This window comes from Pseudophryne corroboree, chromosome 10, assembly GCF_028390025.1.
Source record: "Pseudophryne corroboree isolate aPseCor3 chromosome 10, aPseCor3.hap2, whole genome shotgun sequence".
NCBI classification, from domain to species: Eukaryota; Metazoa; Chordata; class Amphibia; order Anura; family Myobatrachidae; genus Pseudophryne; species Pseudophryne corroboree.
The window spans coordinates 5816343-5843019 of NC_086453.1; the positions used below are offsets into that span (position 1 = coordinate 5816343).

At 51.6% G+C, this 26677-nt stretch overlaps 1 long non-coding RNA gene across 1 annotated transcript in view; it reads left to right on the plus strand.

Moving 5' to 3' along the window:
- Window positions 1-5896: 5896 nt before the first annotated feature.
- The window catches only part of LOC134965723 (uncharacterized), a 371174-nt gene continuing 350393 nt past the window's right edge, over window positions 5897-26677 (plus strand). The window contains exon 1 of the long non-coding RNA XR_010188503.1: window positions 5897-6333. This is a non-coding gene — a long non-coding RNA (uncharacterized LOC134965723). The remainder of the gene's footprint in view (window positions 6334-26677) is intronic.

The following is a 26677-nucleotide window of genomic DNA, read 5'->3' on the forward strand; positions in this document are numbered from 1 at the left end:
CACTCACAGCACATACACCCTGCCCTACATACTGCACTCACAGCACATACACCCTACCCTACATACTGCACTCACAGCACATACACCCTACCCTACATACTGCACTCACAGCACATACACCCTACCCTACATACTGCACTCACAGCACAATCACCCTACCCTACATACTGCACTCACAGCACATACACCCTACCCTACATACTGCACTCACAGCACATACACCCTACCCTACATACTGCACTCACAGCACCTACACCCAACCCTACATACTGCACTCACAGCACATACACCCAACCCTACATACTGCACTCACAGCACATACACCCTACCCTACATACTGCACTCACAGCACAATCACCTTACCCTACATACTGCACTCACAGCACATACACCCTACCCTACATACTGCACTCACAGCACATACACCCTGCCCTACATACTGCACTCACAGCACATACACCCTACCCTACATACTGCACTCACAGCACATACACCCTACCCTACATACTGCACTCACAGCACATACACCCTACCCTACATACTGCACTCACAGCACAATCACCCTACCCTACATACTGCACTCACAGCACATACACCCTACCCTACATGCTGCACTCACAGCACAATCACCCTACCCTACATACTGCACTCACAGCACATACACCCAACCCTACATACTGCACTCACAGCACATACACCCAACCCTACATACTGCACTCACAGCACATACACCCAACCCTACATACTGCACTCACAGCACAAACACCCTACCCTACATACTGCACTCACAGCACATACACCCTACCCTACATATTACACTCATAGCACATACACCCTACCCTAAATGCTGCACTCACAGCACAACCACCCTACCCTACATACTGCACTCACAGCACATACACCCTACCCTACAAACTGCACTCACAGCACATACACCCTACCCTACATACTGCACTCACAGCACATACACCCTACCCTACATACTGCACTCACAGCACATACACCCAACCCTACATACTGCACTCACAGCACAATCACCCTACCCTACGTACTGCACTCACAGCACATACATCCTACCCTACATACTGCACTCACAGCACATACACCCTACCCTACATACTGCACTCACAGCACATACACCCTACCCTACATACTGCACTCATAGCACAATCACCCTACCCTACATACTGCACTCACAGCACATACACCTTACCCTACATACTGCACTCACAGCACATACACCCAACCCTACATACTGCACTCACAGCACATACACCCTACCCTACATACTGCACTCACAGCACAATCACCCTACCCTACATACTGCACTCACAGCACAATCACCCTACCCTACATACTGCACTCACACCACAATCACCCTACCCTACATACTACACTCACAGCACATACACCCTACCCTACATACTGCAGTTCACAGTGCCTACACCCTACCCTACATACTGCACTCACAGCACATATACCCTACCCTACATACTGCAGTTCACAGCGCCTACACCCTACCCTACATACTGCACTCACAGCACAATCACCCTACCCCACATACTGCACTCACAGCACAATCACCCTACCCTACATACTACACTCACAGCACATACACCCTACCCTACATACTGCAGTTCACAGTGCCTACACCCTACCCTACATACTGCACTCACAGCACATATACCCTACCCTACATACTGCAGTTCACAGCGCCTACACCCTACCCTACATACTGCACTCACAGCACATACACCCTACCCTACATGCTGCACTCACAGCACAATCACCTTACCCTACATACTGCACTCACAGCACATACACCCAACCCTACATACTGCACTCACAGCACATACACCCAACCCTACATACTGCACTCACAGCACATACACCCAGCCCTACATACTGCACTCACAACACAAACACCCTACCCTATATACTGCACTCACAGCACATACACCCTACCCTACATACTACACTCATAGCACATACACCCTACCCTACATGCTGCACTCACAGCACAACCACCCTACCCTACATACTGCACTCACAGCACATACACCCTACCCTACAAACTGCACTCACAGCACATACACCCTACCCTACATACTGCACTCACAGCACATACACCCTACCCTACATACTGCACTCACAGCACATACACCCAACCCTACATACTTAACTCACAGCACAATCACCCTACCCTACGTACTGCACTCACAGCACATACATCCTACCCTACATATTGCACTCACAGCACATACACCCTACCCTACATACTGCACTCACAGCACATACACCCTACCCTACATACTGCACTCATAGCACAATCACCCTACCCTACATACTGCACTCACAGCACATACACCTTACCCTACATACTGCACTCACAGCACATACACCCAACCCTACATACTGCACTCACAGCACATACACCCTACCCTACATACTGCACTCACAGCACAATCACCCTACCCTACATACTGCACTCACAGCACAATCACCCTACCCTACATACTACACTCACAGCACAATCACCCTACCCTACATACTACACTCACAGCACATACACTCTACCCTACATACTGCACTCACAGCACCTACACCCTACCCTACATACTGCAGTTCACAGTGCCTACACCCTACCCTACATACTGCACTCACAGCACATATACCCTACCCTACATACTGCAGTTCACAGCGCCTACACCCTACCCTACATACTGCACTCACAGCACATACACCCTACCCTACATACTGCACTCACTGCACATACACCCTACATACTGCACATACACCCTACCCTACATTACCTCACAGCACATACACCCTAAGCACCTACACCCTACCCTACATTACCTCACAGCACATACACCCTACCCTACATATTGCACTCACAGCGCCTACACCCTACCCTACATTACCTCACAGCGCCTACACCCTACCCTACATACTGCACTCACAGCGCCTACACCCTACCCTACATACTGCACTCACAGCACATACACCCTACCCTACATACTGCACTCACAGCACATACACCCTACCCTACATACTGCACTCCCAGCACATACACCCTACCCTACATACTGCACATATCTCAGCACCTACCCCAACATAATGCACGTACAACCATGATATTTTTAAGAAATCTTTGCACCCCCAGATCTCCTATACGGTTTCCACCACTAACACCACCCTGCAAGCTCTGCACCCCCAATATCTTCCAGCAAGCTCTGCACTCCCCACGTCACCCAGCAAGCTCTGCACTCCCCACATCACCCTGCAAGCACTGCACTCCCCACACCACCCAACAAGCTCTGCACTCCCCACATCACCCAGCAAGCTCTGCACTCCCCACGTCACCCAGCAAGTTCTGCACTCCCCACACTACCCAACAATCTCTGCACTCCCCACATCACACAGCAAGCTCTGCACTCCTCACACTACCCAACAAGCTCTGCACTCCCCACGTCACCCAGCAAGCTCTGCACTCCCCACGTCAACCAGCAAGCTCTGCACTCCCCATGTCACCAGCAAGCTCTGCACTCCCCACACTACCCAGCAAGCTCTGCACTCCCACGCTACCCAGCAAGCTCTGCAATCCCCTCGCCACCCAGCAAGCTCTGCACTCCCCACGCCACCATGCAGGCTCTGCACTCCCCACGTCACCTAGGAAGCTCTGCACTCCCCACGTCACCCAGCAAGCTCTGCACACCCCACGTCACCCAGCAAGTTCTGCACTCCCCACACTACCCAACAATCTCTGCACTCCCCACATTACCCAGCAAGCTCTGCACTCCTCACACTACCCAACAAGCTCTGCACTCCCACGCCACCCAGCAAGCTCTGCAATCCCCACGCCACCCAGCAAGCTCTGCACTCCCCACGCCACCCAGCAAGCTCTGCACTCCCCACGTCACCCAGGAAGCTCTGCACTCCCCACGTCACCCTGCAAGCACTGCACTCCCCACACCACCCAACAAGCTCTGCACTCCCCACGTCAACCAACAAGCTCTGCACTCCCCATGTCACCCAGCAAGCTCTGCACTCCCCACACTACCCAGCAAGCTCTGCACTCCCACGCTACCCATCAAGCTCTGCAATCCCCACGCCACCCAGCAAGCTCTGCATTCCCCACGCCACCCAGCAAGCTCTGCACTCCCCACGTCACCCAGGAAGCTCTACACTCCCCACGTCACCCTGCAAGCACTGCACTCCCCACACCACCCAACAAGCTCTGCACTCCCCACGTCAACCAGCAAGCTCTGCACTCCCCATGTCTCCCAGCAAGCTCTGCATTTCCCACACTACCCAGCAAGCTCTGCACTCCCCACGCCACCAAGCAAGCTCTGCACTCCTCACATCACCCAGCAAGCTCTGCACTCCCCAAACCACCAAGCAAGCTCTGCACTCCCCACGTCACCCAGCAAGCTCTGCACTCCCCACGTCACCCTGCAAGCTCTGCACTCCCCACACCACCCAACAAGCTCTGCACTCCCCACACCACCCAGCAAGCTCTGCACTCCCCGTCTCACCCAGCAAGCTCTGCACTCCCCGTATCACCCAGCAAGCTGTGCACTCCCCACATCACCCAGCAAGCTGTGCACTCCCCACATCACCCAGCAAGCTCTGCACTCCCCACATCACCCAGCCAGCTCTGCACTCCCCACATCACCCAGCAAGCTCTGCACTCCCCACATCACCCAGCAAGCTCTGCACTCCCCGCATCACCCAGCAAGCTCTGCACTCCCCGCACCACCCAGCAAGCTCTGCACTCCCCACACCACCCAGCAAGCTCTCCACTCCCCACATCACCCAGCAAGCTCTCCACTCCCCACATCACCCAGCAAGCTCTCCACTCCCCACACCACCCAGCAAGCTCTGCACTCCCCACACCACCCAGCAAGCTCTGCACTCCCCACATCACCCAGCAAGCTCTGCACTCCTCACATCACCCAGCAAGCTCTCCGCTCCCCTCATCACCCAGCAAGCTCTGCGCTCCCCTCATCACCCAGCAAGCTCTGCGCTCCCCACATCACCCAGCAAGCTCTGCGCTCCCCACATCACCCAGCAAGCTCTGCGCTCCCCACATCACCCAGCAAGCTCTGCGCTCCCCACATCACTCAGCAAGCTCTGCGCTCCCCACATCACCCAGCAAGCTCTCCGCTCCCCACACCACCCAGCAAGCTCTCCACTCCCCACACCACCCAGCAAGCTCTCCACTCCCCACATCACCCAGCAAGCTCTCCACTCCCCACACCACCCAGCAAGCTCTGCACTCCCCACACCACCCAGCAAGCTCTGCACTCCTCACATCACCCAGCAAGCTCTCCACTCCCCACATCACCCAGCAAGCTCTGCACTCCTCACATCACCCAGCAAGCTCTGCACTCCTCACATCACCCAGCAAGCTCTCCACTCCCCACATCACCCAGCAAGCTCTGCACTCCTCACATCACCCAGCAAGCTCTCCACTCCCCACACCACCCAGCAAGCTCTGCGCTCCCCACATCACCCAGCAAGCTCTGCGCTCCCCACATCACCCAGCAAGCTCTGCGCTCCCCACATCACCCAGCAAGCTCTCCGCTCCCCACACCACCCAGCAAGCTCTCCACTCCCCACATCACCCAGCAAGCTCTGCACTCCCCACACCACCCAGCAAGCTCTCCACTCCCCACATCACCCAGCAAGCTCTCCACTCCCCACATCACCCAGCAAGCTCTCCACTCCCCACACCACCCAGCAAGCTCTGCACTCCCCACACCACCCAGCAAGCTCTGCACTCCTCACATCACCCAGCAAGCTCTCCACTCCCCACATCACCCAGCAAGCTCTCCACTCCCCACACCATCCAGCAAGCTCTCCACTCCCCACACCACCCAGCAAGCTCTCCACTCCCCACATCACCCAGCAAGCTCTCCACTCCCCACACCACCCAGCAAGCTCTGCACTCCCCACACCACCCAGCAAGCTCTGCACTCCTCACATCACCCAGCAAGCTCTCCACTCCCCACATCACCCAGCAAGCTCTCCACTCCCCACATCACCCAGCAAGCTCTCCACTCCCCACATCACCCAGCAAGCTCTGCACTCCCCACACCACCCAGCAAGCTCTGCACTCCCCACACCACCCAGCAAGCTCTGCACTCCTCACATCACCCAGCAAGCTCTCCACTCCCCACATCACCCAGCAAGCTCTGCACTCCCCACACTACCCAGTAGCTGAGTGCTGGATGCAGTTATCCTTGTGTCAGTGATCTCATACATGGGATAGATTCAGGATCCGCCTGCCTTGTATCAGACCCCTGGATGGTGGGTTCTCTGTATCTGGTGAGTGTGTTTCTGCTGCCGTCTATTGTATACACTGTATATAGTGAGTGTGTCCCTGCTGCCGTCTATTGCATACACTGTATATGGTGAGAGTGTCCCTCCTGCCGTCTGTTGCATACACTGTATATAGTGAGCGTGTCCCTCCTGCCGTCTATTGTATACACTGTATATGGTGAGAGTCTCTCTGTTGCCGTCTATTGCATACACTGTATATGGTGAGAGTGTCTCTGCTGCTGTCTATTGCATACACTGTATCTAGTGTGTCCCTGCTGCTGTCTATTGTATACACTGTATATTGTGAGAGTGTCCCTCCTGCCGTCTATTGTATACACTGTATATGGTGAGAGTGTCCCTCCTGCAGTCTATTGTATACACTGTATATGGTGAGTGTGTCCCTGCTGCCGTCTGTTGCATACACTGTATATGGTGAGTGTGTCTCTGCTGCTGTCTATTGTATACACTGTATATGGTGAGTGTGTCTCTGCAGTCTATTGCATACACTGTATATAGTGAGTGTGTCCCTGCTGCCGTCTGTTGCATACACTGTATATGGTGAGAGTGTCCCTGCTGCCGTCTGTTGCATACACTGTATCTAGTGTGTCCCTCCTGACGTCTATTGTATACACTGTGGAGACACAATTAGTGATGGCATTGCATACAGCAGTCAGACAGGAGGCAGCCTATTGTCCTGCAAGCACTGTGACCGCTAGATGTGAATTGCTGATTTACATTTCTACACACTTCTCTGCATGCCCAGCTGGTAGATTGTAAGCTCTTTGGGTCATTGAATGCATTGTCTTGTTTTAGCATTGAGCATGATCTGATTAGTGTGATGTGCACTGTGTAAGCTTCATGGGTTCTCCTGTACTGCAAGTGTATCCCGTTCTGTCTCTCGTTTGCGGAGCGATTCCTGGGATCTGATGAGGAGGCAATGTCACCTCTTCCATGGAAATGTCTGTGTATGGCAGTCAGTAATACGGGAGGTTCCGCAGAGCGATAGGAGTGTGATAATTAGCAGTAATTTGCTCCGGTTTATGCTGAAACATCATCTTGAGCAGCACTGGGCTCCGGAACGCGACATATAATCATCTTTCTCTAACGTCTTAGTGGATGCTGGGGACTCCGAAAGGACCATGGGGAATAGCGGCTCCGCAGGAGACTGGGCACAAAATTAAAAAGCTTTAGAACTACCTGGTGTGCACTGGCTCCTCCCCCTATGACCCTCCTCCAAGCCTCAGTTAGTTAGATTTTTGTGCCCGAACGAGAAGGGTGCACACTAGGGGCTCTCCTGAGCTGCTTAGTGTAAAAGTTTAAAGTAGGTTTTTTATTTTCAGTGAGACCTGCTGGCAACAGGCTCACTGCATCGAGGGACTAAGGGGAGAAGAAGCGAACTCACCTGCGTGCAGAGTGGATTGGGCTTCTTAGGCTACTGGACATTAGCTCCAGAGGGACGATCACAGCCCCAGCTTGGATGGGTCCCAGAGCCGCGCCGCCGGCCCCCTTACAGAGCCAGAAGACTGAAGAGGTCCGGAAAATCGGCGGCAGAAGACATCCTGTCTTCACTAAGGTAGCGCACAGCACCGCAGCTGTGCGCCATTGCTCTCAGCACACTTCACACTCCGGTCACTGAGGGTGCAGGGCGCTGGGGGGGGGGGGGCGCCCTGAGACGCAATAAAACACCTTTTTTTGGCAAAAAATACATCACATATAGCTCCTGGGCTATATGGATGCATTTAACCCCTGCCAATTTTTCCATAAAAAAGCGCGAGAAAGGCCGCCGAGAAGGGGGCGGAGCCTATCTCCTCAGCACACTGGCGCCATTTTTTCCTCACAGCTCCGTTGGAGAAAGGCTCCCTGACTCTCCCCTGCAGTCCTGCACTACAGAAACAGGGTAAAACAAGAGAGGGGGGCACTATACAGCAGCTATATTAGGGAAAAACACTTATATAAGGTTATCCCTGTATATATATAGCGCTCTGGTGTGTGCTGGCAAACTCTCCCTCTGTCTCCCCAAAGGGCTAGTGGGGTCCTGTCCTCTATCAGAGCATTCCCTGTGTGTGTGCTGTGTGTGTCGGTACGTTGTGTCGACATGTATGAGGAGGAAAATGGTGTGGAGGCGGAGCAATTGCCTGTGTTAGTGATGTCACCCCCTAGGGAGTCGACACCTGACTGGATGGTCTTATGGAAAGAATTACGTGATAGTGTCAGCACTTTACAAAAGACTGTTGACGACACGAGACAGCCGGCAAATCAGTTAATACCTGTACAGGCGTCTCAAACACCGTCAGGGGCTCTAAAGCGCCCGTTACCTCAGGTCGATACAGACACAGACACGGACACTGACTCCAGTGTCGACGGTGAGGAAACAAACGTATTCTCCAGTAGGGCCACACGTTATATGATCACGGCAATGAAGGAGGTTTTGAACATTTCTGATACTACAAGTACCACAAAAAAGGGTATTATGTGGGGTGTGAAAAAACTACCCGTAGTTTTTCCCGAATCAGATGAATTAAATGAGGTGTGTGATGAAGCGTGGGTTTCCCCCGATAAAAAACTGCAAATTTCTAAAAAATTATTGGCATTATACCCTTTCCCGCCAGAGGTTAGGGCGCGTTGGGAAACACCCCCTAGGGTAGATAAGGCGCTCACACGCTTATCAAAACAAGTGGCGTTACCATCTCCTGATACGGCCGCCCTCAAGGAACCAGCTGATAGGAAGCTGGAAAATATCCTAAAAAGTATATAGACACATACTGGTGTTATACTGCGACCAGCAATCGCCTCAGCCTGGATGTGCAGTGCTGGGCTGGCTTGGTCGGATTCCCTGACTGAAAATATTGATACCCTGGACAGGGACAATATATTATTGACTATAGAGCATTTAAAGGATGCATTTCTATATATGCGAGATGCACAGAGAGATATTTGCACTCTGGCATCAAGAGTAAGTGCGATGTCCATTTCTGCCAGAAGAGGATTATGGACGCGACAGTGGTCAGGGGATGCGGATTCCAAACGGCATATGGAAGTATTGCCGTATAAAGGGGAGGAGTTATTTGGGGTCGGTCTATCGGACCTGGTGGCCACGGCAACGGCTGGGAAATCCACCTTTTTACCCCAAGTCACCTCGCAGCAGAAAAAGATACCGTCTTTTCAGGCTCAGTCCTTTCGTCCCCATAAGGGCAAGCGGGCAAAAGGTCACTCATATCTGCCCCGGGGCAGAGGAAGGGGAAAAAGACTGCAGCAGACAGCCTCTTCCCACGAACAGAAGCCCTCCCCCGCTTCTGCCAAGTCCTCAGCATGACGCTGGGGCCTTACAAGCGGACTCAGGCACGGTGGGGGCCCGTCTCAAGAATTTCAGCGCGCAGTGGGCTCACTCGCAAGTGGACCCCTGGATCCTGCAGGTAGTATCTCAGGGGTACAAATTGGAATTCGAGACGTCTCCCCCTCGCCGGTTCCTGAAGTCTGCTTTACCAACGTCTCCCCCCGACAGGGAGGCGGTATTGGAAGCCATTCACAAGCTGTATTCCCAGCAAGTGATAATCAAGGTACCCCTCCTACAACAGGGAAAGGGGTACTATTCCACGCTGTTTGTGGTACCGAAGCCGGACGGCTCGGTGAGACCCATTTTAAATCTGAAATCCTTGAACACTTACATAAAAAGGTTCAAGTTCAAGATGGAGTCACTCAGAGCAGTGATAGCCAACCTGGAAGAAGGGGACTATATGGTGTCTCTGGACATCAAGGATGCTTACCTCCATGTCCCAATTTGCCCTTCTCACCAAGGGTACCTCAGGTTTGTGGTACAGAACTGTCACTATCAGTTTCAGACGCTGCCGTTTGGATTGTCCACGGCACCCCGGGTCTTTACCAAGGTAATGGCCGAAATGATGATTCTTCTTCGAAGAAAAGGCGTCTTAATTATCCCTTACTTGGACGATCTCCTGATAAGGGCAAGGTCCAGAGAACAGTTAGAGGTCGGAGTAGCACTATCTCAAGTAGTACTACGACAGCACGGATGGATTCTAAATATTCCAAAATCGCAGCTGATTCCGACGACACGTCTGCTGTTCCTAGGAATGATTCTGGACACAGTACGGAAAAAGGTGTTTCTCCCGGAAGAGAAAGCCAGGGAGTTATCCGACCTAGTCAGGAACCTCCTAAGACCAGGCCAAGTGTCAGTACATCAATGCACAAGGGTCCTGGGAAAGATGGTGGCTTCTTACGAAGCGATTCCATTCGGCAGATTCCACGCAAGAACTTTTCAGTGGGATCTGCTGGACAAATGGTCCGGATCGCATCTTCAAATGCATCAGCGGATAACCCTGTCTCCAAGGACAAGGGTGTCTCTCCTGTGGTGGTTACAGAGTGCTCATCTCCTAGAGGGCCGCAGATTCGGCATTCAGGATTGGGTCCTGGTGACCACGGATGCCAGCCTGAGAGGCTGGGGAGCAGTCACACAGGGAAGAAATTTCCAGGGCTTGTGGTCAAGCATGGAAACGTCACTTCACATAAATATCCTGGAACTAAGGGCCATTTACAATGCCCTAAGTCAGGCAAAACCTCTGCTTCAGGGTCAGCCGGTGTTGATCCAGTCGGACAACATCACGGCAGTCGCCCACGTAAACAGACAGGGCGGCACAAGAAGCAGGAGGGCAATGACGGAAGTGGCAAGGATTCTTCGCTGGGCGGAAAATCATGTGATAGCACTGTCAGCAGTGTTCATTCCGGGAGTGGACAACTGGGAAGCAGACTTCCTCAGCAGACACGATCTTCACCCGGGGGAGTGGGGACTTCACCCAGAAGTCTTCCACATGATTGTGAACCGTTGGGAAAAACCAAAGGTGGACATGATGGCGTCCCGCCTCAACAAAAAACTGGACAGATATTGCGCCAGGTCGAGGGACCCTCAGGCAATAGCTGTGGACGCTCTGGTAACACCGTGGGTGTACCAGTCAGTGTATGTGTTCCCTCCTCTTCCTCTCATACCAAAAGTACTGAGAATCATAAGAAGGAGAGGAGTAAAGACTATACTCGTGGCTCAAGATTGGACTTGGTACCCGGAAATTCAAGAGATGCTCACGGAAGACCCGTGGCCTCTACCTCTAAGAAAGGACCTGCTCCAGCAGGGACCATGTCTGTTCCAAGACTTACCGCGGCTGCGTTTGACGGCATGGCGGTTGAACGCCGGATCCTGAAGGAAAAAGGCATTCCGGATGAAGTCATCCCTACCCTGATCAAAGCCAGGAAGGATGTAACCGTACAACATTATCACCGTATTTGGCGTAAATATGTTGCGTGGTGCGAGGCCAGGAAGGCCCCTACAGAGGAATTTCAACTGGGTCGATTCCTGCATTTCCTGCAAACAGGACTGTCTATGGGCCTCAAATTAGGGTCCATTAAGGTTCAAATTTCGGCCCTGTCAATATTCTTCCAAAAAGAACTAGCTTCTGTTCCTGAAGTTCAGACGTTTGTCAAGGGAGTACTGCATATACAGCCTCCTTTTGTGCCTCCAGTGGCACCTTGGGATCTCAATGTAGTTTTGGGATTCCTAAAATCACATTGGTTTGAACCACTCACCACTGTGGACTTAAAATATCTCACATGGAAAGTGGTAATGCTGTTAGCCCTGGCTTCAGCCAGGCGTGTCTCAGAATTGGCGGCTTTATCCTATAAAAGCCCTTACCTGATTTTTCATACGGACAGGGCAGAATTGAGGACTCGTCCTCAATTTCTCCCTAAGGTGGTTTCAGCTTTTCACTTAAACCAGCCTATTGTGGTGCCTGCGGCTACTAGGGACTTGGAGGATTCCAAGTTGCTGGACGTAGTCAGGGCCCTGAAAATATATGTTTCCAGGACGGCTGGAGTCAGAAAATCTGACTCGCTGTTTATCCTGTATGCACCCAACAAGCTGGGTGCTTCTGCTTCTAAGCAGACGATTGCTCGTTGGATTTGTAGTACAATTCAGCTTGCACATTCTGTGGCAGGCCTGCCACAGCCAAAATCTGTAAAAGCCCATTCCACACGGAAAGTGGGCTCATCTTGGGCGGCTGCCCGAGGGGTCTCGGCTTTACAACTTTGCCGAGCAGCTACTTGGTCAGGGGCAAACACGTTTGCTAAATTCTACAAATTTGATACCCTGGCTGAGGAGGACCTGGAGTTCTCTCATTCGGTGCTGCAGAGTCATCCGCACTCTCCCGCCCGTTTGGGAGCTTTGGTATAATCCCCATGGTCCTTTCGGAGTCCCCAGCATCCACTAGGACGTTAGAGAAAATAAGAATTTACTTACCGATAATTCTATTTCTCGTAGTCCGTAGTGGATGCTGGGCGCCCATCCCAAGTGCGGATTGTCTGCAATACTTGTACATAGTTATTGTTACAAAAATCGGGTTATTGTTGTTGTGAGCCATCTTTTCAGAGGCTCCTTCTGTTATCATGCTGTTAACTGGGTTTAGATCACAAGTTATACGGTGTGATTGGTGTGGCTGGTATGAGTCTTACCCGGGATTCAAAATCCTTCCTTATTGTGTACGCTCGTCCGGGCACAGTATCCTAACTGAGGCTTGGAGGAGGGTCATAGGGGGAGGAGCCAGTGCACACCAGGTAGTTCTAAAGCTTTTTCTTTTGTGCCCAGTCTCCTGCGGAGCCGCTATTCCCCATGGTCCTTTCGGAGTCCCCAGCATCCACCACGGACTATGAGAAATAGAATTATCGGTAAGTAAATTCTTATTTTCTCCTCTTCCGTATCATGTCAGAAAAGTACAGCTGATTTTATAATGACTCTGTAACCGTAATACACTGCTAACGTGTGTCACAGACGGCGTTATAGGATCCAGAGTGTAGCCCAGTTCCACATATAGTGTAACGGTGCCTCAGAGGCACTATTAAACCTGCACTGAGCCTCAAGCTCCTGTATGGACCCTCAGCAAAGCCATAGGCAACTTAACACCAATTTCACACAGAAAAGTCCCTAAACTGTTCTGCAGGTCTCAGCCAGACCCCCTTTCACACAGAAAAGCTGGGCAGCGATTTTTGTAGCGCTGCGATCAGAAAGTCGCCGCCCATTGGGGAGTGTATTTTCGCTTTGCAAATGTGCGAACGCATGTGTAGCCGAGCGGTACAAACTGATTTTGTGCAGTCTCTGCACAGCCCAGGACTTACTCAGCCGCTGCGATCACATCAGCCTGTCCAGGCCCGGAATTGACGTCAGGAACCCTCCCTGCAAACGCATGGACACGCCTGCGTTTTTCCAACCACTCCCAGAAAACGGTCAGTTGCCACCCACAAACGCCCTCTTCCTGTCAATCTCCTTGCGATCGCCCGTGCAAACGGATCTATCGCACAAACCCAGTGCTGAGCGGCGATCCGCTTCGTACCTGTGCAACGCACCTGCACATTGCGGTGGATACGAAAGCACAGTTTGTGCCTGATCGCCCGCTGTACGAAAACGCACATCGGCGATCAAGTCTGAATGACCCCCTTAGTGTTATGACGTTGTCTTATCCGTCCTTTTCCGTGCCCCCAACATCTATATCAAGATCACCAAACGCTTCGATGGGTTAAAGTGTGGGCGGGAGGTGCTGTCCTCACCCAGGACATACAACGGGACCACGACGCCATAATACAGTACATAATATTTATCTATGGACAGTTACGAGGGGTATGCAGTAAGTTTCTGGATGCGCAGAAAAGTATTATACTTCCAAAGTGACCATTTCAGTTTTTCAAAGTCTTCGCCAGAGGGGTCTATGCAACGTTACATGCTCTCAAATTGGTTGGTGAAGCAGCTGGACCACTCTGAAGCAGGTATGTCTTCTACATGATGGATGAAGGTCTTTGCTGCAGATCCCCGGAAGTAACAGGAGGCCAGGTCTGGACTGCACGGTGGATGACAAAGCTCCTGGATGAGTTCATGGGCCAGAAAATCCACCACTTTCCGGGACTTGAGGGCAGGTGCATTGTCAGGATGGAGAAGAGCACCACGAGTATGAGTTCTTGGACAATGCCTGGAAATGGCTTCCAGCACTTGCGGCAGGCGTTGGTTGGCGTACCAGTCCCCAGAGATGGTGCGCTGCTTCACAAGTGTTACGGTAGCTACATGACCAGTCTTGGCCACAAAAACATCCGCCATCTACTAGATCTCCCGTGGTGGCGCACCTCCAACTGGGGTCCACTGAGCCAGCTGTTGTTTGGTCTCGGGGTCAAAGCTGTAGATCCGGTATTTATCGGCACTGATGCTCTCCCAGAGTGTTAGCGACCCCCATTAAACCTGCCCAGCACGTTGTGGCACCAAGTCACCTGAGGCTCCTTCTGCTCTCGAGCCAGCTGATGTGACACCCAGCGTGCAGAAACCTTGCTCAGGCCAAGCTTTTCGTGGAGTATCAAGCTGAAGGATCCCGATGAGATGCTCATGTCCTTCTCTTATCTGGGGCATGGTCACCCTGGTGTCGGCAGCAACGTTGTCCTTCATGGTGGACACAGGTCGGCCGCAGCGTTTCTCGGCTTCCAGGGAATAAGGCGGTGAGGGTATAAAGGACACATTCATTATGTTGAGTAGGGAATAGAGATTGAGGTCACCAGGGGATTGGGCTCATAGTGAGGGATGGGGGGGCCAGTGTTCTCATACTGTAGTAAGTAGAGTGGCCAATCCCGGGACATTTTTTCAATCCCGGGTATCGGGATTGAAAAATGGTCAATCCCGGGATTCCCACGATTGGCTTTTTTACTGTATCCGGCCGTCCCCCGCCTCTCCCCACTCGCACTGCACACACACCTCACCAATCTATGGGGTGGGTGGATGGGAATCTTCATCCACATTCGGCGGTGGGTTACGGGCGTCTTCCCATTAGGCGGTGCGCCAGCTGATGTGCTGGTGACTGCGCAGTGTGACCTCAGAGTCACAGGTCACGCTGCTCAGGGGGAGCCGGAGGAGGGAGCCGGCCAGCGTTGATCGTCCTCAGGCATTTAACGGGCCGCCTGATCCCTCAATCCCCGGGGTTTGGAATTTACAATCCCGGGATTGAATCCCGGACGATTTTTGACCTAAATCACGGGAGCCTGCCGATCCTGGGATTGGCATTACCCCCACTCCCATGGGAAACATCCTGACATGGGGTAAAATAGCTTTGTGCAGAGTTATGTCATAGTATGGATGGTGGGGGTCCTGGTTTGTATGGGTTACCCCTTCTATGGTCAGGGAACCTGGAAAAGGTATCCCAATGATGGTTACATTCGGTACATACAAGGCTAAGGTCGTACAGCGGGTGGTGGTTACTTATAGTGTTCATACAAGGGTAGGGTTCCGAGGGGTGATGGATGGGCAGGAGACATGCAGGGCACCCAGGTGCTGTATGTGCTCCCAAACAAATCCTGCAACATGGCAGCTAGGAGCTGGTTGGTTGGTATTTTATCTCTCTCCACGGCTTAGTACATCTCCCCCATTGATGGGTCCTTTATTCAGTCAGCCAATAATAATGTTTATTATTAATAATATCTATTTCCAGTGTCATGTGACTGCCATGGCAACCACAGTCACGTACACGTAAGGGGTGATTCAGGTGCGGTGGGATTAGCTGTCACTTCCTTGGTGTCAGCGCTGTATGGTGATGCAGCAGGAGGCGTCTGCAGTAGCGGATCTTGCCACGGGCAAGCAGGACTTTTGCCCGGTGCGCCGCCTTCCGGAGGGCGCCGGCGCCATCCGGAGGGCGCCGCACCATGGCAAGATCCGCTACTGCCCCAGCTGCCCGCCGCTACTGCCCCCAGCTGCCCGCTGCCCGCTACGCGTCTAGTTCCCCTTCAAGGAGAGGACCTTTACTGTGCGGTGCGCGATGACGTCATCGCGCACCGCACAGCGTTTCAGCGGCGCTACTCTACTGAACAGGGGGCGTAACTGACCACGCCCCCTGCATGAAGCCATGCCCCCTATTTCCCGCCCGGGGCGCAAAAAGCGTTGGAACCGGCCCTGGGCGTCTGTTACATGCAGACGCCTCCTGCTACAGTAGGGATCTGACCTGCGTAATAGGGCATAGCATTGGATTAGGCACCCGCCATTGGACTGCTTATGGCAACCATGGTGCCACGCAAGCCACCAGTCGCAGAGGCCAGGAAATCTCTGTCCAAGGACGTAGATCACTGATCTCTTCCCTCCCCCTAAACGGCGGTTTAACCGCCCCCGCCCCCAAATCACTGACAGCCTGATGGCGGCCTGTACTTATGTCGAAGGACAAACATCTAATAAAGCTTTTATGAGGGATTGCTGCTTTTAGGATACGGGGATGCCACAGATATATAAACACGCCCCCATCCGGTCCCTATTCTAGGGGATTGTCCCACCGCTCTGGAAATGGGGTACTGTCTCTCGTGGCTAGGCGGGTAGGTATTGGGCACCGCCTAGCCACGGAGAAGGGGTGTTTGTGTCCCAGTTTTGAAAGTGTAAATGTTGAAAGGTATGTACATACCTACTTTAGGTGTGGCAGTCCTGATTTGCGGGGTATTGGCAGATATATCCGAGGAGAAAATGCCGCTTTAATTGGATAAATACCATTGGGCACTGGTCACCACACAGAGGGGTTTGGCCAACCTGAAATCAACCCAAAGGGGAACCGTGACAAGGCATGAGATGTAAGTGCAACTTGAACGTGTAGGTATGTATGTATAATATATATTTATATTGCAACTACATAAGTCGGCGATCCACTACAGCCCAAGCACAGACTTCCCCAGGTGCCCTCCTGGCTTCAGCCGTGGACCCTTAATATGCATACGTAACGGCGATAGGACTCGGGACCCACAGATACAGATGCACAGGACACCGTGTCCCGCTCCTTCACCGTCTCACTCTAATTTACTTTCTCAAGAACACAAAACATCAAATGTTCCTGGAAAACGTCAGACTTTTATCTGTGAGATTCCGAGTCTGTACATGAAGTGCTACAATGTAACAGCTGCAGCTTTTCTCCGATACAAGTTACATTGTGCTCCGTATATGGGCCCTCATTCCGAGTTGATCGCTCGCTGACGTTTTTTGCAGCATAGCAAACAGGCTAAAAACCGGCTGTTCTGCGTATGGGCCGCAGGGCGCACGCGCCAAGTAATTTCACACAAAACTTTGCAATTTTACACAGGGGTGAGCGAGGTTTTTCAGTCGCACTGCTGATCGGTGAGTGATTGACAGGAAGTGGGTGTTTCTGGGTGGTAACTGAGCGTTTTCCGGGAGTGTTCTAAAAAACGCAGGCATGCCAGGCTAAAACGCGGGAGTGGCTGGGGAAACGGGGGAGTGGCTTGGCGAACGCAGGGCGTGTTTGTGATGTCAAACCAGGAACTAAACGGACTGAGGTGATCGCAGTGTAGGAGTAGGTCTGGAGCCACTCTGAAACTGCAAAGAAATATGTAATAGCAATTCTGCTAAGCTAAGATACACTCCCAGAGGGCGACGGCCTAGCGTTTGCACTGCTGCTAAAAGCAGTTGATCGCTCGCTAGCTGCTTTTAGCAGCATTGCAAACGCTAGGCCGCCGCCCTCTGGGAGTGAATCTTAGCTTAGCAGGAGTGCGAACGAAAGGATCACAGAACAGTGCTGAAATTTCTTCAAGCAGTTTCTGAATAGCTCCTAGATTGCGATCACCTCAGTCTGTTTAGTTCCTGCTTTGACGTCACAAACACGCCCTGCGTTCGGCCAGCCACTCCCCTGTTTCCCCAGGCACACCTGCATTTTTACCTGACACGCCTGCGTTTTTAGCACACTCCCGGAAAACGCTCAGTTACCTCCCAGAAACACCCACTTCCTGTCAATCATTCACCGATCAGCAGTGCGACTGAAAAGAGTCGCTCGACCTTGTGTAGAACTGCATAGTTTTTTGTAAAAGTACGTTGATTTTTAGTCTCATCGCTGCGCTGTGAACAACGGCCAGCTAGCGATCAACTCGACAGCCTCAGCCACACACAGTATACAGGTGTCATTTATCACATTGGGATGCGGTCAAGATGCCGCCGGCCGGAATCTCAGCGGTCGAAATACCGACGCCGGAATCCCGACCGCCACAATCCCGACATATTCTCCCTCCGTGAGTGTCCACGACACCCATAGAGGGAGAATATAATAGTGTACCGAGCGTAGCGAGGCACCGTGCCCGCAGCGTGGCGAGCGAAGCGAGCCCGCAAGGGGCTGCGTTCCGCTCGCTACCCCTGTCGGGATTGTGTGGTCGGGATTCCGGCGTCGGGATTTCGACCGCCGGGATTCCGACCGGCGGCATTTAGTACTGATCCCATCACATTACTCAGCGCATTCTCCTGGTGCGTCCTAGTCACATTGTGCTCCGTATACAGCCTCAGTCACACACAGTATACAGGTGTCATATATCACATTACTCAGCGCAGTCTCCTGGTGCATCCTAGTCACATTGTGCTCCGTATACAGCCTCAGTCACACACAGTATACAGGTGTCATATATCACATTACTCAGCGCAGTCTCCTGGTGCATCCTAGTCACATTGTGCTCCGTATACAGCCTCAGTCACACACAGTATACAGGTGTCACATATCACATTACTCAGCGCAGTCTCCTGGTGCGTCCTAGTCACATTGTGCTCTGTATACAGCCTCAGTCACACACACAGTATACAGGTGACATATATCATATTACTCAGCGCAGTCTCCTGGTGCGTCCTAGTCACATTGTGCTCCGTATACAGCCTCAGTCACACACAGTATACAGGTGTCACATATCACATTACTCAGCGCAGTCTCCTGGTGCGTCCTAGTCACATTGTGCTCCGTATACAGCCTCAGTCACACACAGTATACAGGTGTCATATATCACATTACTCAGCGTAGTCTCCTGGTGCGTTCTAGTCACATTGTGCTCCGTATACAGCCTCAGTCACACACTGTATACAGGTGTCATATATCACATTACTCAGCGCAGTCTCCTGGTGCATTCTAGTCACATTGTGCTCTGTATACAGCCTCAGTCACACACAGTATACAGGGGTCATATATCACATTACTCAGCGCAGTCTCCTGGTGTGTCCTAGTCACATTGTGCTCCGTATACAGCCTCAGTCACACACAGTATACAGGTGTCATATATCACATTACTCAGCACAGTTTCCTGGTGCGTCCTAGTCACATTGTGCTCCGTATACAGTCTCAGTCACACACAGTATACAGGTGTCACATATCACATTACTCAGCGCAGTCTCCTGGTGCGTCCTAGTCACATTGTGCTCTGTATACAGCCTCAGTCACACACACAGTATACAGGTGACATATATCATATTACTCAGCGCAGTCTCCTGGTGCGTCCTAGTCACATTGTGCTCTGTATACAGCCTCAGTCACGCACAGTATACAGGTGTCATATATCACATTACTCAGCGCAGTCTCCTGGTGCGTTCTAGTCACATTGTGCTCCGTATACAGCCTCAGTCACACACAATATACAGGTGTCATATATCACATTACTCAGCACAGTTTCCTGGTGCGTCCTAGTCACATTGTGCTCCGTATACAGCCTCAGTCACACACAGTATACAGGTGTCATATATCACATTACTCAGCGCAGTCTCCTGGTGCATCCTAGTCACATTGTACTCCGTATACAGCCTCAGTCACACACAGTATACAGGTGTCATATATCACATTACTCAGCACAGTCTCCTGGTGCATCCTAGTCACATTGTGCTCCGTATACAGCCTCAGTCACACACAGTATACAGGTGTCACATATCACATTACTCAGCGCAGTCTCCTGGTGCGTCCTAGTCACATTGTGCTCTGTATACAGCCTCAGTCACACACACAGTATACAGGTGACATATATCATATTACTCAGCGCAGTCTCCTGGTGCGTCCTAGTCACATTGTGCTCCGTATACAGCCTCAGTCACACACAGTATACAGGTGTCACATATCACATTACTCAGCGCAGTCTCCTGGTGCGTCCTAGTCACATTGTGCTCCGTATACAGCCTCAGTCACACACAGTATACAGGTGTCATATATCACATTACTCAGCGTAGTCTCCTGGTGCGTTCTAGTCACATTGTGCTCCGTATACAGCCTCAGTCACACACTGTATACAGGTGTCATATATCACATTACTCAGCGCAGTCTCCTGGTGCATTCTAGTCACATTGTGCTCTGTATACAGCCTCAGTCACACACAGTATACAGGGGTCATATATCACATTACTCAGCGCAGTCTCCTGGTGTGTCCTAGTCACATTGTGCTCCGTATACAGCCTCAGTCACACACAGTATACAGGTGTCATATATCACATTACTCAGCACAGTTTCCTGGTGCGTCCTAGTCACATTGTGCTCCGTATACAGTCTCAGTCACACACAGTATACAGGTGTCACATATCACATTACTCAGCGCAGTCTCCTGGTGCGTCCTAGTCACATTGTGCTCTGTATACAGCCTCAGTCACACACACAGTATACAGGTGACATATATCATATTACTCAGCGCAGTCTCCTGGTGCGTCCTAGTCACATTGTGCTCTGTATACAGCCTCAGTCACGCACAGTATACAGGTGTCATATATCACATTACTCAGCGCAGTCTCCTGGTGCGTTCTAGTCACATTGTGCTCCGTATACAGCCTCAGTCACACACAATATACAGGTGTCATATATCACATTACTCAGCACAGTTTCCTGGTGCGTCCTAGTCACATTGTGCTCCGTATACAGCCTCAGTCACACACAGTATACAGGTGTCATATATCACATTACTCAGCGCAGTCTCCTGGTGCATCCTAGTCACATTGTACTCCGTATACAGCCTCAGTCACACACAGTATACAGGGGTCATATATCACATTACTCAGCGTAGTATCCTGGTGCGTCCTAGTCACATTGTGCTCCGTATACAGCCTCAGTCACACACAGTATACAGGTGTCATATATCACATTACTCAGCACAGTTTCCTGGTGCGTCCTAGTCACATTGTGCTCCGTATACAGTCTCAGTCACACACAGTATACAGGTGTCACATATCACATTACTCAGCGCAGTCTCCTGGTGCGTCCTAGTCACATTGTGCTCTGTATACAGCCTCAGTCACACACACAGTATACAGGTGACATATATCATATTACTCAGCGCAGTCTCCTGGTGCGTCCTAGTCACATTGTGCTCTGTATACAGCCTCAGTCACACACAGTATACAGGTGTCATATATCACATTACTCAGCGCAGTCTCCTGGTGCGTTCTAGTCACATTGTGCTCCGTATACAGCCTCAGTCACACACAGTATACAGGTGTCATATATCACATTACTCAGCGCAGTCACATTGTGCTCCGTATACAGCCTCAGTCACACACAGTATACAGGTGTCATATATCACATTACTCAGCACAGTTTCCTGGTGCGTCCTAGTCACATTGTGCTCCGTATACAGCCTCAGTCACACACAGTATACAGGTGTCATATATCACATTACTCAGCGCAGTCTCCTGGTGCATCCTAGTCACATTGTACTCCGTATACAGCCTCAGTCACACACAGTATACAGGGGTCATATATCACATTACTCAGCGCAGTCTCCTGGTGCATCCTAGTCACATTGTGCTCGGTATACAGCCTCAGTCACACACAGTATACAGGGGTCATATATCACATTACTCAGCGCAGTCTCCTGGTGCATCCTAGTCACATTGTGCTCCGTATACAGCCTCAGTCACACACAGTATACAGGGGTCATATATCACATTACTCAGCGCAGTCTCCTGGTGCATCCTAGTCACATTGTACTCCATATACAGCCTCAGTCACACACAGTATACAGGTGTCATGTATCACATTAATCAGCACAGTCTCCTTGTGCGTCCTAGTCACATTGTGCTCCATATACAGCCTAAGTCACACACAGTATACAGGTGTCATATATCACATTAATCAGCGCAGTCTCCTGGTGCGTCCTAGTCACATTGTGCTCTGTATACAGCCTCAGTCACACACAGTATACAGGTGTCATATATCACATTACTCAGCGCAATCTCCTGGTGCGTCCTAGTCACATTGTGCTCCGTATACAGCCTCAGTCACACACAGTATACAGGTGTCATATATCACATTAATCAGCGCAGTCTCCTGGTGCGTCCTAGTCACATTGTGCTCTGTATACAGCCTCAGTCACACACAGTATACAGGTGTCATATATCACATTACTCAGCGCAGTCTCCTGGTGCGTCCTAGTCACATTGTGCTCCGTATACAGCCTCAGTCACACATAGTATACAGGTGTCATATATCACATTACTCAGCGCAGTCTCCTGGTGCCTCCTAGTCACATTGTGCTCCGTTTACAGCCTCAGTCACACACAGTATACAGGTGTCATATATCACATTACTCAGCGCAATCTCCTGGTGCGTCCTAGTCACATTGTGCTCCGTATACAGCCTCAGTCACACACAGTATACAGGGGTCATATATCACATTACTCAGCGCAGTCTCCTGGTGCATCCTAGTCACATTGTGCTCCGTATACAGCCTCAGTCACACACAGTATACAGGTGTCATATATCACATTACTCAGCGCAGTCTCCTGGTGCGTCCTAGTCACATTGTGCTCTCTGTATACAGCCTCAGCCACACACAGTATACAGGTTTCATATATCACATTACTCAGCGTAGTCTCATGGTGCGTCCTAGTCTGATTGTGCTCCGTATACAGCCTCAGTCACACACAGTATACAGGTGTCATATATCACATTAATCAGCGCAGTCTCATGGTGCGTCCTAGTCACATTGTGCTCCGTATACAGCCTCAGTCACACACAGTATACAGGTGTCATATATCACATTACTCAGCGCAGTCTCATGGTGCGTCCTAGTCACATTGTGCTCTGTATACAGCCTCAGTCACACACAGTATACAGGTGTCATATATCACATTACTCAGCGCAGTCTCCTGGTGCGTCCTAGTCACATTGTGCTCCGTATACAGCCTCAGTCACACACAGTATACAGGTGTCACATATCACATTATCAGCAGTGTCTCCTGGTGCGTACTAATCACATTGTGCTCCGTATACAGCCTCAGCCACACACAGTATACAGGTGTCACATATCACATTACTCAGCGCAGTCTCCTGGTGCGTCCTAGTCACATTGTGCTCCGTATACAGCCTCAGTCACACACAGTATACAGGTGTCGTATATCACATTACTCAGCACAGTCTCCTGGTGCGTCCTAGTCACATTGTGCTCCGTATACAGCCTCAGTCACACACAGTATACAGGTGTCATATATCACATTACTCAGCGCAGTCTCCTGGTGCGTCCTAGTCACATTGTGCTCCGTATACAGCCTCAGTCACACACAGTATACAGGTGTCATATATCACATTACTCAGCACAGTTTCCTGGTGCGTCCTAGTCACATTGTGCTCCGTATACAGTCTCAGTCACACACAGTATACAGGTGTCACATATCACATTACTCAGCGCAGTCTCCTGGTGCGTACTAGTCGCGTTGCGACTCAGATGTAATTTCAGCAAAAAAGGACATTGGCAGAGCTGCATGGGACCTGGCGGAACACTCACGCCGTGCATCTTGCGCAGCGTGGCGTATTGAGGCTGGGTGAATGGGGACGCAGGATGCTGGTGATTCCATATACTCATTATCGTGTTTGCACATATTGTACCTTCCAGTATAAGGCCACACGTGTATTAATGAAGGGCATCCATTGCGTGTGTATAGTGAGGGTACGGATGTAGCCGCGTTTGCTGATCATACTGTGATCATGGTGCTGTAACTTTATCTGTGTAATAATTCCAGCTTCGTGTGCGGAAGAGCGTATGACTCTTGAATTTGCAAACCAAGCACAATTGATTCCATTAATTGTAGCTAAGAGCCCACTTATTAACAGCCAGTGACCTAATTAGCCAATGTTCAGACTGCCGCAGACAGCAGGAATGAGTATTGTGACCTGGTACATTGTCAGGAAGATCTCAGTACTGCCACCTGTGGGTGCAACATGATAATGCAGGTGATACAAGGACCGATAACCAGAGGGTCAGGGTCCCATCTAGGAAAACCTTCTGTACATAGGGGGTCATTCCGAGTTGATTGCTCTTAGCAGCAGTGCAAACGCATAGTCGCCGCCCACAGGGGAGTGTATTTTCACTTTGCAGGAGTGTGAACGCTTGTGCAGCAGAGCGCCTGCAAACACATTTTGTGCAAAACAAGACCAGCCCTGTAGTTACTTATCCTGTGCGATGATTGCTGCGACGAGTGACACGGTAATGACGTCAGACACCCGCCGAGCAAACGCCCGGCTACGACTGCGTTTTTTCAAGACCTCCCAGAAAACGGTCAGTTGCCACCCAGGAATGCCCTCTTTCTGTCAATTTCCTTGCGTTCGGCTGTGCGATTGGAATCGTCGCTAGAACCTGTGCAAAACCACAAAGGACTTTGTACCCGTACGACGCGTGTGCGCATTGCGGTGCATACGCATGCGCAGATTACCCATTTTTTTCACTGATCGCTACGCAGCGAACAACGACATAGATTTAAAAGAAGAGAAACCGTAATCCTTCCCTTTCTGTGACCTAAGGTCCTGCACAGGGTCCCATACAAAGTCTCTTGTAGCAAACGTGTTCATAATCCTCAATATTTATCCTCATGTCATATTGCTCGTCCCAACACCCAGTTGCTGTCACCCACCCCTAAATTAGGGGTCTACATGCATTTATTACCTGGGCTGTAGTCCCAGTACTGTATAGAGTGCTGGCCTGCTCTCCTTTCCCTCCACTCCATCCGGGGACTGTAATCTGAGTCCCAGGACTGTATAGGGCGCTGGCCTGCTCTCCTTTCCCTCCACTCCATCCGGGGACTGTTATCTGAGTCCCAGGACTGTATAGAGTGCTGGCCTGCTCTCCTTTCCCTCCACTCCACTCCATCCGGGGACTGTAATCTGAGTCCCAGGACTGTATAGGGCGCTGGCCTGCTCTCCTTTCCCTCCACTCCACCCGGGGACTATAATCTGAGTCCCAGGACTGTATAGGGCGCTGGCCTGCTCTCCTTTCCCTCCACTCCACTCCATCCGGGGACTGTAATCTGAGTCCCAGGACTGTATAGGGCGCTGGCCTGCTCTCCTTTCCCTCCACTCCACTCCATCCGGGGACTGTAATCTGAGTCCCAGGACTGTATAGGGCGCTGGCCTGCTCTCCTTTCCCTCCACTCCACCCGGGGACTGTAATCTGAGTCCCAGGACTGTATAGGGCGCGGGCCTGCCCTCCTTTCCCTCCACTCCATCCGGGGACTGTAATCTGAGTCCCAGGACTGTATAGGGCGCTGGCCTGCTCTCCTTTCCCTCCACTCCACCCGGGGACTGTAATCTGAGTCCCAGGACTGTATAGGGCGCTGGCCTGCCCTCCTTTCCCTCCACTCCATGCGGGGACTGTAATCTGAGTCCCAGGACTGTATAGGGCGCTGGCCTGCCCTCCTTTCCCTCCACTCCATCCGGGGACTGTAATCTGAGTCCCAGGACTGTATAGGGCGCTGGCCTGCCCTCCTTTCCCTTCCCTCCATCCGGGGACTGTAATCTGAGTCCCAGGACTGTATAGGGCGCTGGCCTGCTCTCCTTTCCCTCCACTCGATCCGGGGACTGTAATCTGAGTCCCAGGACTGTATAGGGTGCTGGCCTTCCCTCCTTTCCCTCCACTCCATCCGGGGACGGTAATCTGAGTCCTAGGACTGTATAGGGTGCTGGCCTGCCCTCCTTTTCCTCCACTCCATCCGGGGACTGTAATCTGAGTCCCAGGACTGTATAGGGCGCTGGACTGCCCTCCTTTCCCTTCCCTCCATCCGGGGACTGTAATCTGAGTCCCAGGACTGTATAGGGCGCTGGCCTGCTCTCCTTTCCCTCCACTCCATCCGGGGACTGTAATCTGAGTCCGAGGACTGTATAGGGTGCTAGCCTGCTCTCCTTTCCCTCCACTCCATCCGGGGACTGTAATCTAAGTCCCAGGACTGTATAGGGCGCTGGCCTGCTCTCCTTTCCCTCCACTCCATCCGGGGACTGTAATCTGAGTCCCAGGACTGTATAGGGCGCTGGCCTGCTCTCCTTTCCCTCCACTCCATCCGGGGACTGTAATCTGAGTCCCAGGACTGTATAGGGCGCTGGCCTGCTCTCCTTTCCCTCCACTCCATCTGGGGCCTGTAATCTGAGTCCCAGGACTGTAAAGGGCGCTGGCCTGCTCTCCTTTCCCTCCACTCCATCTGGGGACTGTAATCTGAGTCCCAGGACTTTAAAGGGCGCTGGCCAGCCCTCCTTTCCCTCCACTCCATCCGGGGACTGTAATCTGAGTTCCAGGACTGTATAGG